This window comes from Lagenorhynchus albirostris, chromosome 3, assembly GCF_949774975.1.
Source record: "Lagenorhynchus albirostris chromosome 3, mLagAlb1.1, whole genome shotgun sequence".
NCBI lineage: Eukaryota > Metazoa > Chordata > Mammalia > Artiodactyla > Delphinidae > Lagenorhynchus > Lagenorhynchus albirostris.
Window position 1 is genome coordinate 124,267,777 of NC_083097.1, and position 14,057 is coordinate 124,281,833.

At 37.6% G+C, this 14,057-nt stretch overlaps 1 long non-coding RNA gene across 2 annotated transcripts in view; it reads right to left on the reverse strand.

Annotated features, from left to right (window-relative positions):
- Positions 1-26: 26 nt before the first annotated feature.
- LOC132518524 (uncharacterized) overlaps positions 27-14,057 on the reverse strand; it is a 72,352-nt gene continuing 58,321 nt past the window's right edge. Inside the window, exons 4-5 of one of the 2 annotated variants that reach the window (XR_009539904.1) lie at positions 1,996-2,094; positions 27-127 (exon numbers count right to left, since the gene is read on the reverse strand). This is a non-coding gene — a long non-coding RNA (uncharacterized LOC132518524). Of the gene's footprint in view, positions 128-1,105; positions 1,138-1,995; positions 2,095-14,057 lie in introns of those variants that run through there. The other variant, XR_009539905.1, reaches the window with a different exon arrangement.

Consider the following 14,057-nt stretch of genomic DNA (forward strand, 5'->3'; position numbering starts at 1 on the left):
ATTGTGTTCTTACTTGAGTGCACCACAAAAAAAACCATTTATTGCAATAAGTGTGGCCATTGGTTGCAAAGACTGGATGATATTCTTTTGTGCATGTTTTCACACCACTGTATGGATCACATTCTACCTGTCAAATATAGAGAGATAATATACATTAGACAATGAATATTTGAATATAATCTTCTTAAATCTTAATATGAAATGCCATACATCCAGAAAAGGATAAATACAATATATGTTTAGGTTTAAAGAGAAAACTTTATGGAGTCACATCCAGTAAATAAGAAACTAATATCAGTATTTTTATAGAAATAGTGTATTAACAAAAAGGCCATGCAAGTGGCTGAGTGTATTTTTATAATGTAACCAATTTCCCACCCCCACCCATGACCTTCCCCTCCTAGGTGATATTTTTCTTATCACTCTCTCACTCACACAAACACACACACACACACACACACACACACACACAAGAAAGTCGCCAAACTGAGTTTCTACCTCCCTCTAGAATTTCACTACATATCAATACATATATATTTTCACTATATTTATATATTTCATAGTTTTGGGTATCTTGGTAATTTTCACAAATAAATGATACAATATGTATTCTGATATGCCTTTCTTTTTATACTCCCTTATGACCTTTATTTATACTGATGTTCAGAGCTGTAATTTATTTTCACCCTTAAGTAATATTCCACTATTTGGCCATATAGAAATCATCACTGTCTATTCTCCTACACACTGGTAATTGGGATGGTGCTTTTTTCCTTTTCATTTTGTTAGGATGAATAATTCTACTCTAAACATACTTTCTATAGCTCTCAGTTTTGTGTGCAGCAAGTAACTACCCATGATAGGAAATTTAAGGTAATAGGATAAATACGCTATCACCTTGTATAGACACTGCTAAATGGTTTTGTATTACTTGCTAGATTCTATTTCTTAACCTTGATGTAATAATAATACATACACACTTTTACTTTTTGAAGGACTGTTTTTTACATTCTGTTTGATCAATTTTGCTGTGATTTTAAAAACTGAAAATGGTTAAAAATTTACATTTTAACTTCCAAATGAACCAGCAGTAACTTACCCAATGCTTGTAACTTGATGTTTTTGTAAGAGCAGTTTCTGCAACCTCAGAACAGTTTAAAAAAATAAGAAGCCCACACACACAGTGGCAGTAGAAATCTATGTAAGTGGCCAATTCAAGAAACTACAACTAATGAGGTAAGAATTTTGTAGTAGTAACAAAAACATAAATTCTCAAATATATACAAATCTTAGAAAAAAATAATCCCCCAATTATTCTAGCTTTGTGAAAAATGGTATTATGTATTATATTTTTTAGTAACTCCTAATACCCTGCTTGAAGATACCAATTTTTTAAAGCTCTGTAAAAGAGCCATTTCATTGTGATGAAGACAATGCCCTGGGTGAAGTCACTTAAATGTGAAGAAATTCTGCTCAATATCAGGGTATTTTTCAATACCTATATAACAGCTCCTTTTATTCCCCAAATTTTATGGGCCACCTTGAACTTTAAGGAAGATAACTGGTCAACAGAGGTATGAATGAGTTCTTTCTTAACACAATGCCTTAATTTTGGGGACTGAGAGCTGATAACTAAAACTTTAGATTTACAAGGAATACCAGATCTAGAAGAGCTCATTCTTTCCCCACACTTTGTAATTACAACCATAGAATCTGGGCCCCAAAAGGAAAAATAATTTAGTTAAACGAAGAGATAAGGTGTACTGCCCATTCTAATGCACCACTCTGTTTTAACTTCTCTAATATGGGAAATGAGAAGAAGCAATTCAATGATGAAACATTTAAAAGGAATTTATAGTAAACCCTGTGTCACTTTACCAATTTAAGAATTACGAATCAATGAAACTACCACTACATTCCTACGTTACAGCAAAATGCTTCCTGCATTTCTAGGATATATGAAGTGTTTTCCCCAAGACTGAAAAATTTACTCACCAGAATAAAGAGTAACGGCCAAGATGATGAAAATCACTTTGATCCATGATGAGGTGAGAGGCATTTTATCGAATCTGTCAGAGAAACTCCTCAGGATGTCTGAAACAATGGCACAGAGATACATGGCCCATTTCCAACAGACAGGTAAATGAAATCTAGACAAACTTAGAAAGTGTTTTACTTGTAGAGGAACTACTCCAACTCCCTAGATCCCAAGTTAAGGTGGACTGTCCCATCTGTTGCTCCCCCAACCCTACAATTCAGCAAGAAATATCACGACATCAGAAGACTGCCCTAAAGTGTGAGAGAAAACCCATGAAAAGTGCTCTGTGAATAGGTGAGAAGAAGCTGATTATTCTCCCCAATCTTTGAGTCAACCCACAAGGAGCCTGGCTGCACTTCGAGTAAACATGCACATTTGAATCTCTGTGTGTTCTTCTGACAAATAGCAATAGGTATTTCTGGAATGATAAATCTGGAGCAATACTCACAGCAGTGTTCCAGGGCTACTTCCCTAGGTTCCCCAGCTGACCTGCCTGACGGAGAGATCAAGAGTGAAGCAACAGTAGCTATCTAATTCACCTTTCCTTCCTGACCATCCATCTCCACTCTTACTGACTTGTGAGTAAGGAGATTGGTGGGGTAATACAGAGCACTCAGGGCAGATAAGAGGCAGAGATATTCCGTGTCTTGCCTGGTGGGTATTCAGTAGGTCAGGAGTGATGCCTCACAGATATCTTGCAATACATGTTCCCTCAGCAGGGGGCTTGGGACAGTTTGATCTGATGAACCCAGAAGTATGAGGAGGAAAGAAGGAAATACCTGCAGTTATAGATTTTACAGTAAGAAGGTATGTGGGGAAAAAAGAAATGTGAAAACTTTCCAAGCATGTGAGTTGGAAAGGAACAAGAGAATCAAGCAGGAAAAAAGAAGAGTTTGGAAATGTCAATTCAACTGGGGTCTAAACTCTTAGAACTTTTAAGAAAAATCACCATTTGCTAAAGTATCTCTTATACAAACTACCTGTTAAAGAAAGAATAAAACTTGATGAAAGTGCTGGGGAGAAAAAATTTTTTTTTTCTCTACCCTTCTAAGTTCTTCTGGTTGGTCTAAGAATTAAATTGACATAAGAGACATTCACAGGAGAAAATCAAATTTAATTATTTAAATATGGCGAATCCAAACATGAGAAATCCCAAAGACAGGCAAAATGATACACGCACGCGCTAGGTTCCTCCCTGTCTACCACACTAAGTTTATATTATACTCTAGGTATCTCTGGTGATAGCTCCCTTCCTGGAACAGGTCCTCTATCTACATTCTTTAGGCAGTTAGGTCAAAGGTTCTTCCTGAGTCTTTTCTTTCTTAAAAACAATCAACCCAAAATAATCCTCATGCCAAAGAGATCCATTTAGGGGTGGCAAATTTTCCTTCCCTTCAAAAGCAAATCTATTAGAGGTCAAGTTAATGTTGTTCAATAAATTTTCATTCTAATGCATACATAAAGAATAGACACCTGAGATATTAAATTATATGTATAATTTATTTACAAATTATAAAGGGTGTTATATTTATCACCCTTCCATTCCCCAAAATATTTATGGAGTCATTACCATGAACCTGGCATGGTAATTATGGTATACTCGTATTTTCAAATGTTAATTGTACATTTCATTAGAAAAAAAATTTTAAATGAGCATTTGGCTTTCCAGTTAAGCATAATTCTCACTGGCTTAGAGGTGGACAGGAATGGACCATCATCTGTCATCTACCCCAAAATGGAAGACTTAACTTGTGGAGGGCGGCCCAGATCTATCCATCTACCTTGGAACCATTACATGGAAACAAATAAAATCGTAAATAAGGGTGCTATAGTCTTTTACGTTTGTTATATTAGTTTAGCCTGTATCCTAACAAATACAGTGAACTTCAACCAACCTTCTGTACAGAGTTGCATTTCTTTGTATGTTAAGCACATGTATTATGTCAGTCTCAGTCTAATGATGGAGATGCTAACGGCTAGGAATGTGTGAGGCCTGGAATACTTGTGGCAGCCCCATTTCCCCAATGCTGTGGCTGGAATGGCCCTTGTGGTTCTTACTATGATTGCAGGACACAATTCGGGAATGCAAAGTGGATCATATTGTCTGTTTTTCCAGTTATGCTCCAGACATAGGCCATGTGCAATTTTATGTGCTCTCCAAATTAATCTGTATTTTGGGGGTTCGGGGTGGAGATGTGTGAGGAGATCTGATTTACCCAGGTGTCATTTTCTAATAGGGATCAGGAAATCTTCTTAATCTTAATATTAGTGTTTTTCTGCCTGGCAAAACTAAAATTATGCTAGTAAACAAAGGATCACTTTGGCTCTTGAGAACAAGGGAAAAGGAGCCCCAGGGATGCAACAGGTAATTAGTAGCCAAAGGACTCTGAATCTTTAGCAGATAAAACTCTCCTCAGTTGGAGGGTGCAGGCAGCTTTCTTTTCGCATGTTAATTTAATTTCTAAAGTGCTTCTAAAGGCACTCAAAAAGTGGACACTAGTGCTAAACATATTTAAAGACCTTCTAACTTACCTCACCCTTCTCTATACTCTTTTTCTTGTAATCCATACTTGAATTCAGCCTCCATCTCCTGCCCCAGAAGACACAAGTCCCCAACATACTTTTTGTCTATTATCAGGTGTACATGTTTCATGGATGTTCATGAACAGATTTCAGTTACACAAAATAAAATGTTACATTTCTTCACATTCAAGTTTTACCATAAATAATAACCGCATAATATAAGCAATGAAGAGCCAGTGGAAGACTTGAGTAGGGCAACTACATCAGATTTGTGTCTCAGAAATAGCATTCTTGAAACTCCTAAATATTGAGAGAATGGATAGATTTCCCTAGAAGTCACAAAGAAGGCATATCACATTCATATATGAAAAGACTATATTAGAGAGGGCTCACTGACACATCTGAGCTGTGGCTGCTCTGGGAATTTTTGCTATTCAGTGTACCAAGGCTCTGCATTACCTTTTCAATTTTTATTTTAAATTTGCCAGAAAGTGATATGGGAAATTCCTTCACTTAAGAAGAAGGACAAAGAGGAAGACTGGCTGCAACCCCATGAAATTATTGATAATAAAACTAACTTGGAAAAGTTAAAAAATGTGTACAAATATGAATTTATACAACAACTAAGTGGAGAAGCTGGCATTAAAACTCAGTTCTACAGCCCCATCCATTAGCAGACAGGGTGCCTAAAGCCATACTGAGCTCACAGCCACCTCTAAACACACACCCTTGCCATGGCCCTGCCCACCAGAGGAACAAGACCCAGCTCTACCCACCAATGGGCAGGTACCAGTCCCTCTCACCAAGAAGCCTGCACAAGCCTCAGGACCAACCTCACCCACCAGAGGGCACAGACTAGAAGCAAGAGGAGCTATGATCCTACAGCCAGCAGAAAGTAAACCACAAACACAGAAAGGCAGACAAAATGAGAGGGCAGAGAAATATGTTCCAGAAGAAGGAACAAGTAAAAACCCACAAGAACAACTAAATGAAGTAGAGATAGGCAACCTACCTGAAAAAGACTTCAGAGTAATGATAGTAAAGATGATCCAAGATCTCAGAAAAAGAATGGAAGCACAGACTGAGAAGTTATAAGATATGCTTAACAAAGAGCTAGAAGATTTAAAGAACAAATAAATAGAGATGAACAATAACTGAATTGAAAAATACACTAGAAGGAATCAATAGCTAAGGCAGAAGAACAAATAAGTGAGCTGGAAGACAATGGCTGAACTCGCTGCCACAGAACAGAATAAAGAAAAAAGAATGACAAGAAATGAGGACAGTCTCAGAGACCCTCGGGGGCAACATTAAAAGCACCAACATTCGCATCATAGGGCTCCCAGAAGGAGGAGAGAGAGAGATAGGGCCTGAGAAAATATTGTAAGAGATTAAGGGCGAAAACTTCTCTAACATGAGAAAGGAAACACTCATTCAAGTCCAGGAAGCACAGAAAGTCCCACACAAGATAAACCCAAGGAGGAACACACTGAGACACACATTAATCAAACTGACAAAAATCAAAGACAAAGAAAAAGTATTAAAAGCAACAGGGGAAAAGCAACAAATAACATACAAGGGAATCCTCATAAGGTTATCAGCTGATTCTTTTAGCAGAAACTCTGCAGGACAGAAGGGAGTAGCATGATATATTTAAAGTGATGAAAGGGAAAAACCTACAACCAAGAGTACTCTACTCAGCAGGGCTCTCATTCAGATTCAACAGAGAAGTCAAAAGTATAACAAGCAAAAGCTAAGAAAATTCAGCACCACCACACCAGCTTTACAAGAAGTCTTAAAGGAACTTCTCTAGGCAGAAAAGAAAAAGCCACAACTAGAATCAAGAAAATTATGAATGGAAAAGCTCACCAGCAAAGGCAAACATAAAGTAAAGGTAGGAAATCATCCACACGCAAATATGATATCAAAACCAGCAATCATGAGAAGAGAGTACTAATACATGATATAGGAAATGCACTGGAAATTAAGAGACCAGCAACTTAAAACAATCTTGTACATATATAGACTGCTGTATCAAAACTTCAAGAGAACCACAAAACCAAAATTTGCAGCAGAAACACAAAAAAGAGAAAGCAATCCAGGGGACTTCTCTGGTGGTCCAGTGGTAAAGAATCTGCCTTCCAATGCACGGGATGTGAGTTCGATTTCTGGTCGGGGAACTAGGTTCCAACACGCCACGGGGCAGCTGTGCCCAGGCACCTCAACTAGAGAGCCTGTGGGCACCAAACTACAGAGCCCACATGCTCTGGAGCCCATGTGCTGCAAATACAGAGCCCACGTGCTCTGCAGCCTGAACGCCACAACTAGAGAAGAGAAAAAATCCACATGTCACAAGTAGACAGAAGCCCACATGCCACAAGATCCTGCATGCCTCAACAAAGATCCCATGTGCTGCAACTAAAATCTGACATACCCAAAAAATATTAAAACTAACTAACTAAATATATATTTAAAAAAAGCAATCCAAACACAACACTAAAGATAGACATCAAATCACAAGAGAAGAGAACAAAAGAGGAAGGGAAGATAAAAAGACCTTCAAAAACAAATCCAGGGGGTTTCCCTGGTGGCGCAGTGGTTGAGAGTCCGCCTGCTGATGCAGGGGACACGGGTTCGTGCCCCGGTCCGGGAAGATCCCACATGCCGCAGAGCGCTGGGCCCATGAGCCATGGCTGCTGAGCCTGCTTGTCCGGAGCCTGTGCTCTGCAACGGGAGAGACCACAATGGTGAGAGGCCCACGTACTGCAAAAAAAAAAAAAAAAAAAAAAAAAAATCCAGGGACTTCCCTGGTGGTACAGTGGGTAAGACTCTGCGTTCCCAGTGCAGGGCGCCTGGGTTTGATCCCTGGTCAGGGAACTAGATCCCGCAAGCATGCCGCAACTAAGAGTTCACATTGCTGCAACTAAGAGTCTGCATGCCGCAACTAAGAAGCCCGCATGCTGCAACTAAGAAGCATGCATGCCACAACCAAGAGTCTGCATGCCGCGATTTAAGACTTTGGATGTCGCAACTAAGAAGGCCGCATGCTGCAACTAAACAAAAGATCCCATATGCCGCAAGAAAGATCCCGTGTGCTGCAACTAAGACCTGACACAGACAAAATAAATAAATCTTTTAAAAAATCCAAAACAACAAAATGGCAAAGAACATACATATTGATAATTACCTTAAATGTAAATGGATTAAATGCTCCAACCAAAATACATAGACTGGCTGAATGGATACAAAAACAAGACTCTTATATATGCTGACTACAAGAGACCCACCTCAGATCTAGGGACACATACAGACTGAAAGGGAGGGGATGGAAAAAGGCATTCCATGGAAATGGAAATCAAAAGAAAGCTGGAGTAGCAATACTCATATCAGAGAAAATAGACTTTAAAATAAAGACTATTACAAGAGACAAAGAAGGACACTACATAATGATCAAGGGATCAATCCCAAAAGAAGATATAACAATTGTAAATATATATGAACCCAACATAGGAGCACCTCAATATATAAGGCAAATGCTAACAGCCATAAAAGGAAAAATTGACAGTAGCACAGTAATAGTGGGGGACTTTAACACCCCACTTTCATCAATGGACAGATCATCCAGACAGAAGATCAATAAGGTAAAACAGGCCTTAAATGACACATTAGATCAGATGGACTTAATTGATATTTATAGAGCATTCCATCTGAAAGCAAGAGAATACACTTTCTTCTGAAGTGCACATGGAATATTCTCCAGGATAGATCACATCTTGGGCCACAAATCAAGCCTTGGCAAATTCAAGAAAATGAAATCATATGAAGCATCTTTTCCAACCACAACGCTATGAAAATAGAAATAAATTACAGGAAAAAAGAAACTGTAAAAAACACAAACACATAGAGGTTAAACAATATGCTACTAAACAACCAATGGATCATGGAAGAAATCAAAAAATATCTAGCGATAAATGACAATAGAAACACAACAGTCCCAAAGCTGTGGGATGCAGCAAAAACAGTTCTAAGAGAGAAGTTTATAGTGATACAAGCTTACCTCAGGAAACAAGAAATATCTCTAATAAACAACCTAACCTTATACCTAAAGCAACGAGAGAAAGAAGAACAAACAAATCCCAAAGTTAAGTAAAAGGAAAGAAATCATACAGATCAGAGCAGAAATTTTAAAAAAAAGAAACAGAGGAAAACAACAGAAAAGATCAATGAAGCTAAAAGCTGGTTCTTTGAGAAGATAAACACAATTGATAAACCCTTAGCCAGACTCATCAAGAAAAAAAGGGAGAGGACTCAAATCAATAAAATTAGAAATGACAAAGGAGAAGTTACAACTGACACCACAGATATACAAAGGATTGTAAGAGACTACTACAAACAACTACATGCCAATAACATGGACAACCTAGAAGAAATGGACAAATTCTTAGATACAACCTTCCAAGACTGCACCAGTAAGAAAGAGAAAATATGAACAGAGCAATCACAAGTAATGAAATTTAAACAGTGATTTAAAAACTTCCAACAAACAGAAGTCCAGGACCAGATGGCTTCACAGGCAAATTCTATCACATATTTAGAGAAGAGTTAACACCTACCCTTCTGAAACTCTCCAAAAAGTTGGAGAGGAAGGAACACTCCCAAGCTCACTCTATGAGGCCACCATCACCCTGATACCAAAACCAGACCAAGATGTCACAAAGAAAGAAAACTACAGGCCAATATCACTGATGAACATAGACACAAAAATCCTCAACCGAATTTAGCAAACTGAATCCAACAACACATTAAAAGGATCATATGCCATGATCAAGTGGAATTTATCCCAGGGATGAAAGAATTTTTCTATATCTGAAAATCAACCAGTGTGATACACCACATTACCAAGTTGAAGAATAAAGACAATATGATCGTCTCAATAGATACAGAAAACGCTTTTGATAAAATTTAACATCCAGTTATGATAAAAACTCTCCAGAAAGTGGGAATATAGGGAACTTACCTCAACATAATAAAGACCATATGTGACAAACTGACAGCTAACAACATTCTCAATGGTGAAAAGCTGAAAGCATTCTGCCTAATATCAGGAAAAAGGCAAGGATGTCTACTGCTGCCACTTTTATTCAACACAATTTTGGAAGTCCTAGCCATGGCAATCAGAGAAGAAAAAGAAATAAAAGGAATCCAAATTGGAAAAGAAGAAGTAAAACTGTCACTGTTTGCAGATGAAATGATACTATACCTAGAAAATCCTAATGATGCTACCACAAAACTACTAGAGCTCATCAGTAAATCTGGTCATGTTGTGTGATACAAAATTAATACACAGAAATCTCTTACATTCCTATACACTAACAATGAAAAGATTAGAAAGAGAAATTTAGGAAGCAGTCTCCTTTACCATCTCATCAAAAAGAATAAAATACCTAGGAATAAACCTACCTAAGGAGACAAAAGACCTGTATTCTGAAAACTATAAGATGCTGATGAAAGAAATCAAAGATGACACAAAAAGACAGAAAGATATACCATGTTCTTGAATTGTAAGAATCAATATTGTCAAAATGACTGTACTACCCAAGGCAATCTACAGATTCAGTGCGATCCCTCTCAAGTTACCAATGGCATTTTTCACAGAACTAGAACAAAAAATCTTAAAATTTGTATGGAGACACAAAACACCCTGAATAGCCAAAGCAATCCTGAGAAAGAAAAACGGAACTGGAGGAATCACACTCCCTGACTTCAGACTATACTATTAAGCTACAGTAATCAAAACAGTATGGTAGTGGCACAAAAACAGAAATATAGATCAATGCAACAGAATAGAAAGCCCAGAAATAAACCCACACACCTACAGTCAATTAATCTACTACAAAGGAGGCAAGAATATACAATGGGGAAAAGACAGTCTCTTTAATAAGTGGTTCTGGGAAAACTGGCAGCTACGTGTAAAAGAATGAAATTAGAACATTCTCTAACACCACACACAAAAATAAACTCAAAATGGATTAAAGACCTAATTATAAAGGCCGGACACTATAAAACTCTTAAAGGAAAACACAGGCAGAACACTCTTTGACATAAATCTCAGCAATATATTTTTTGATCCACCTCCTCAAGTAATGCAAATAAAAACAGAAATAAACAAAGGGCAACCTAATTAAATTAAAAAGCTTCTGCAGAGCAAAGGAAACCATAAATAAAATGAAAAGACAACCCACCGAATAGGAGAAAATATTTGCAAATGAAGGTCAATACCCCCACAAAGGAACAATAAAAAAATGGGCAGATCTAAGCAGACATTTCGCCAAGGAAGACATACAAATGGCCAAAAAGCACATGAAAAGATGCTCAACATCACTAATTATCAGAGAAATGCAAATCAAATCTACAATGAGGTAACACCTCACACCATTCAGAATGTCCATCATGAAAAGGTCTACAAAAAATAAAGCTAGAGGGCTTCCCTGGTGGCGCAGTGGTTGAGAGTCTGCCTGCCGATGCAGGGGACGCGGGTTCATGCCCCGGTGTGGCAGGATCCCGCATGCTGCGGAGTGGCTGGGCCTGTGAGCCATGGCCGCTGAGCCTGCGCATCCGGAGCCTGTGCTCCGCAACGGGAGAGGCCACAGCAGTGAGAGGCCCGCGTAACACAGGAAAAATAAATAAATAAATAAAAAATAAACGCTAGAGAGGGTGTGGAGAAGAGAGAACCCTCCTAACTGTTGGTGGGAATGTAAACTGGTACAAGCACTATGGAGAACAAATAGAGGTTCCTTAAAAAACTAAAACTAGAACTACCAAATGATCCAGCAATCCCACTCCTGGGCACATATCTAGCGAAAACCATTATTCGAAAAGATACATGCACCCCAATGTTCACTGCAGCACAATTTACAACAGCCAAGACATGGAAGCAACCTAAATGTCCATTGATGGAGGAATGGATAAAGAAGATGTGGTACATATATACAATGGAATATTACTCAGCCATAATACAGAACAAAATAATGCCATTTGCAGCAAACAGAATGAAATAATGCCATTTGCAGCAACAGGGATGGACCTAAAGATTATCATACTAAGTGAAGTAAGTGAGACGAAGACAAATATCACATAATATCACTCATAAGTGGAATCTAATTTTCAAAAAAGATACAAATGAACTTCTTTACAAAATAGAAACAGACTCACACACTTCAAAACAAACATCATTACCAAAGGGGAAATGTAGGGGGAGGGATAAATCAGGATCTTGGGATTAACATATACACACTACTATATATAAGATGGATACCCAACAGGGACCTACTATATAACATGGTGAACACTACTCAATATCCTGTGACAACCTATGTGAGAAAAGAATCTGAAAAAGAATGAATATATGTATATGTATAACTGACTTTGCTGTACACCTGAAACTAACACAAAATTGTAAATCAACTATAATCGAATAAAATTTTAAAAAATTCAGTTCTGCCTTTCTGAGAAAAATAAAGCTTATCTTCATCCCAATAAATTCCCCTAGCTTCTTCATCTATGTCCAAGGAAAGCATTTATAAATAGAAAACTGACAATTCCAAAATGTATTTGATACAGAGGAACAGTTAAATAATACCACAAGGAAGCTAACAGGCAAATGCAGAACGTGGTATGTTCTATGAAAAAACTGATCCAATTTAAACAAGTCAAGGACACAGAGAAAGAAGAGGAAGACAAGTAGGCTGCTCCGAATTAAGAGTTGTAAGAGACATAACCACCAGTGTCAAGAGTGGATCTTCTTTGGATTCTTACTCAAACTCTAAAAAAACAGCATGTTTGAGACAATAGGGCAATTTGATTATAAATATTTATAATTTTAGATGATACAAAAGAATTATTGTTAAGTGTATGAATCTCAGTAGGATTATTGAAGAAAATGTTCCTGTGTATAAGAGATGCCAGCTGAAGTTGTAGGAATGAAATGACTATGCCTGAAGCGCTTTATAATAATTGAGGATTTTTCTAAAAAATTGAATAGGTAAAGCAAATGTGCCAATCTTGATAATTACTGAATCTATATGATAGGTATATATGAGTTCATTATGTTATTTTCTACATTTTTGTGTATGTTTGACCTTTTGTAATAAAAAATACTAATGTAAAAAAGACTATATTATAAAGATGTTACTTTTACCACATTTATGTGACTCCAATAAAAATTCCAGTAGAATTGTGTCTTAGTGGACTAGACAGTGTGTCTAAAATATATCCATGATGATACGCACTCAAGAATATCCAAGAACACAGTTTAAAAAAAATGGATGGATTTCTTTGTTCCTTCCTTCTGTATGTATTACTGAATACTAATCAAGTGATTTTAAAAAAAACAAAAACAAAACCCTGCAATGCATTGCAGTTACAAGGTCAAAATTAGGTAAAGATAGGGTCTTCTCCTTCATAGAGCATGCAATCTCATTATCTAGGGGGTAGTATCGTGGAGAGATTAGGAGTACTGACTGTGGAGAGAAGGAGATAGAGGGCAAAATCAAAGACGCTGCCAAGAAAGGCATAGGGTATCACACAAGACTGGTCTAAGAAGACTATGGATAGTAAATTAAAGGGAACATTCATTCTCTAAGATGAAAGAAAACTTAGAGAAAGTAATGGAACGTGGGCTTTGGAGTTAAAGGTACCTGTGTTTGAATCTCATCTCTGTCCATTTGTAGCTTTGTTAGTAGCTAGTTAGCTTCAGCAAATGACTTTACTCCCCTCAGCCTCGTTTTCTTTTTCCCTTACACAAGTTTCAGAGTGATATAAACCTCATGGGATTATTGTGAGGAATAAATATGATGAGAAATGTAAACCACATAGCCAGGTACTGGCAAAAAGAAAGGAATGGATGAATGTGTAAATCCCTAGGTAAGTTGATATGGAGAGAAGGATAAAAGTAGAAAGATAGATAATAAAATTTCCAGAATTACAAGGCAAAGGGGAAAAAAGTGGAGCTAGTTCATCCTGAGGTTTCCCTACACAATAAAGAAGAGGTGAAGTTTACTACTCAAAGTAATGTAGCAGAGGTGTGGTCAGACAGTTGAAAAAATTGGATTAAAAATGGAAATTATATGGAGATGGCTGGCATAGGTAGCAACCTGACATTAAATAATAAGAGACCTCCTTAGGAGTCTAGAGGGCCTAGGTCAGTAGTGATGATAGCAGGACTGTAGACCCCATTGTATGGAAGTTGTTCCATCCTTGCTCCACAGCCAAGGTCTGGAGCAGGAAAATAGCATGCTGAATTTATCCCGGCTTGGAAGAAAGAGGGAAGAACCAAGAACAGGATGTCAAGAGAGCATGCTCATGCCAAGGGGCTAAATATAAATGTCAGTCTATGGGACTCAGACTGAGAAGGGAAGACAAGCAGCAAAAGGAGTACTAACTACTCTAGGAGAGTTTGAAGTGTGTGAGATAGAAATTTTCCAGATTATGGCAAAAT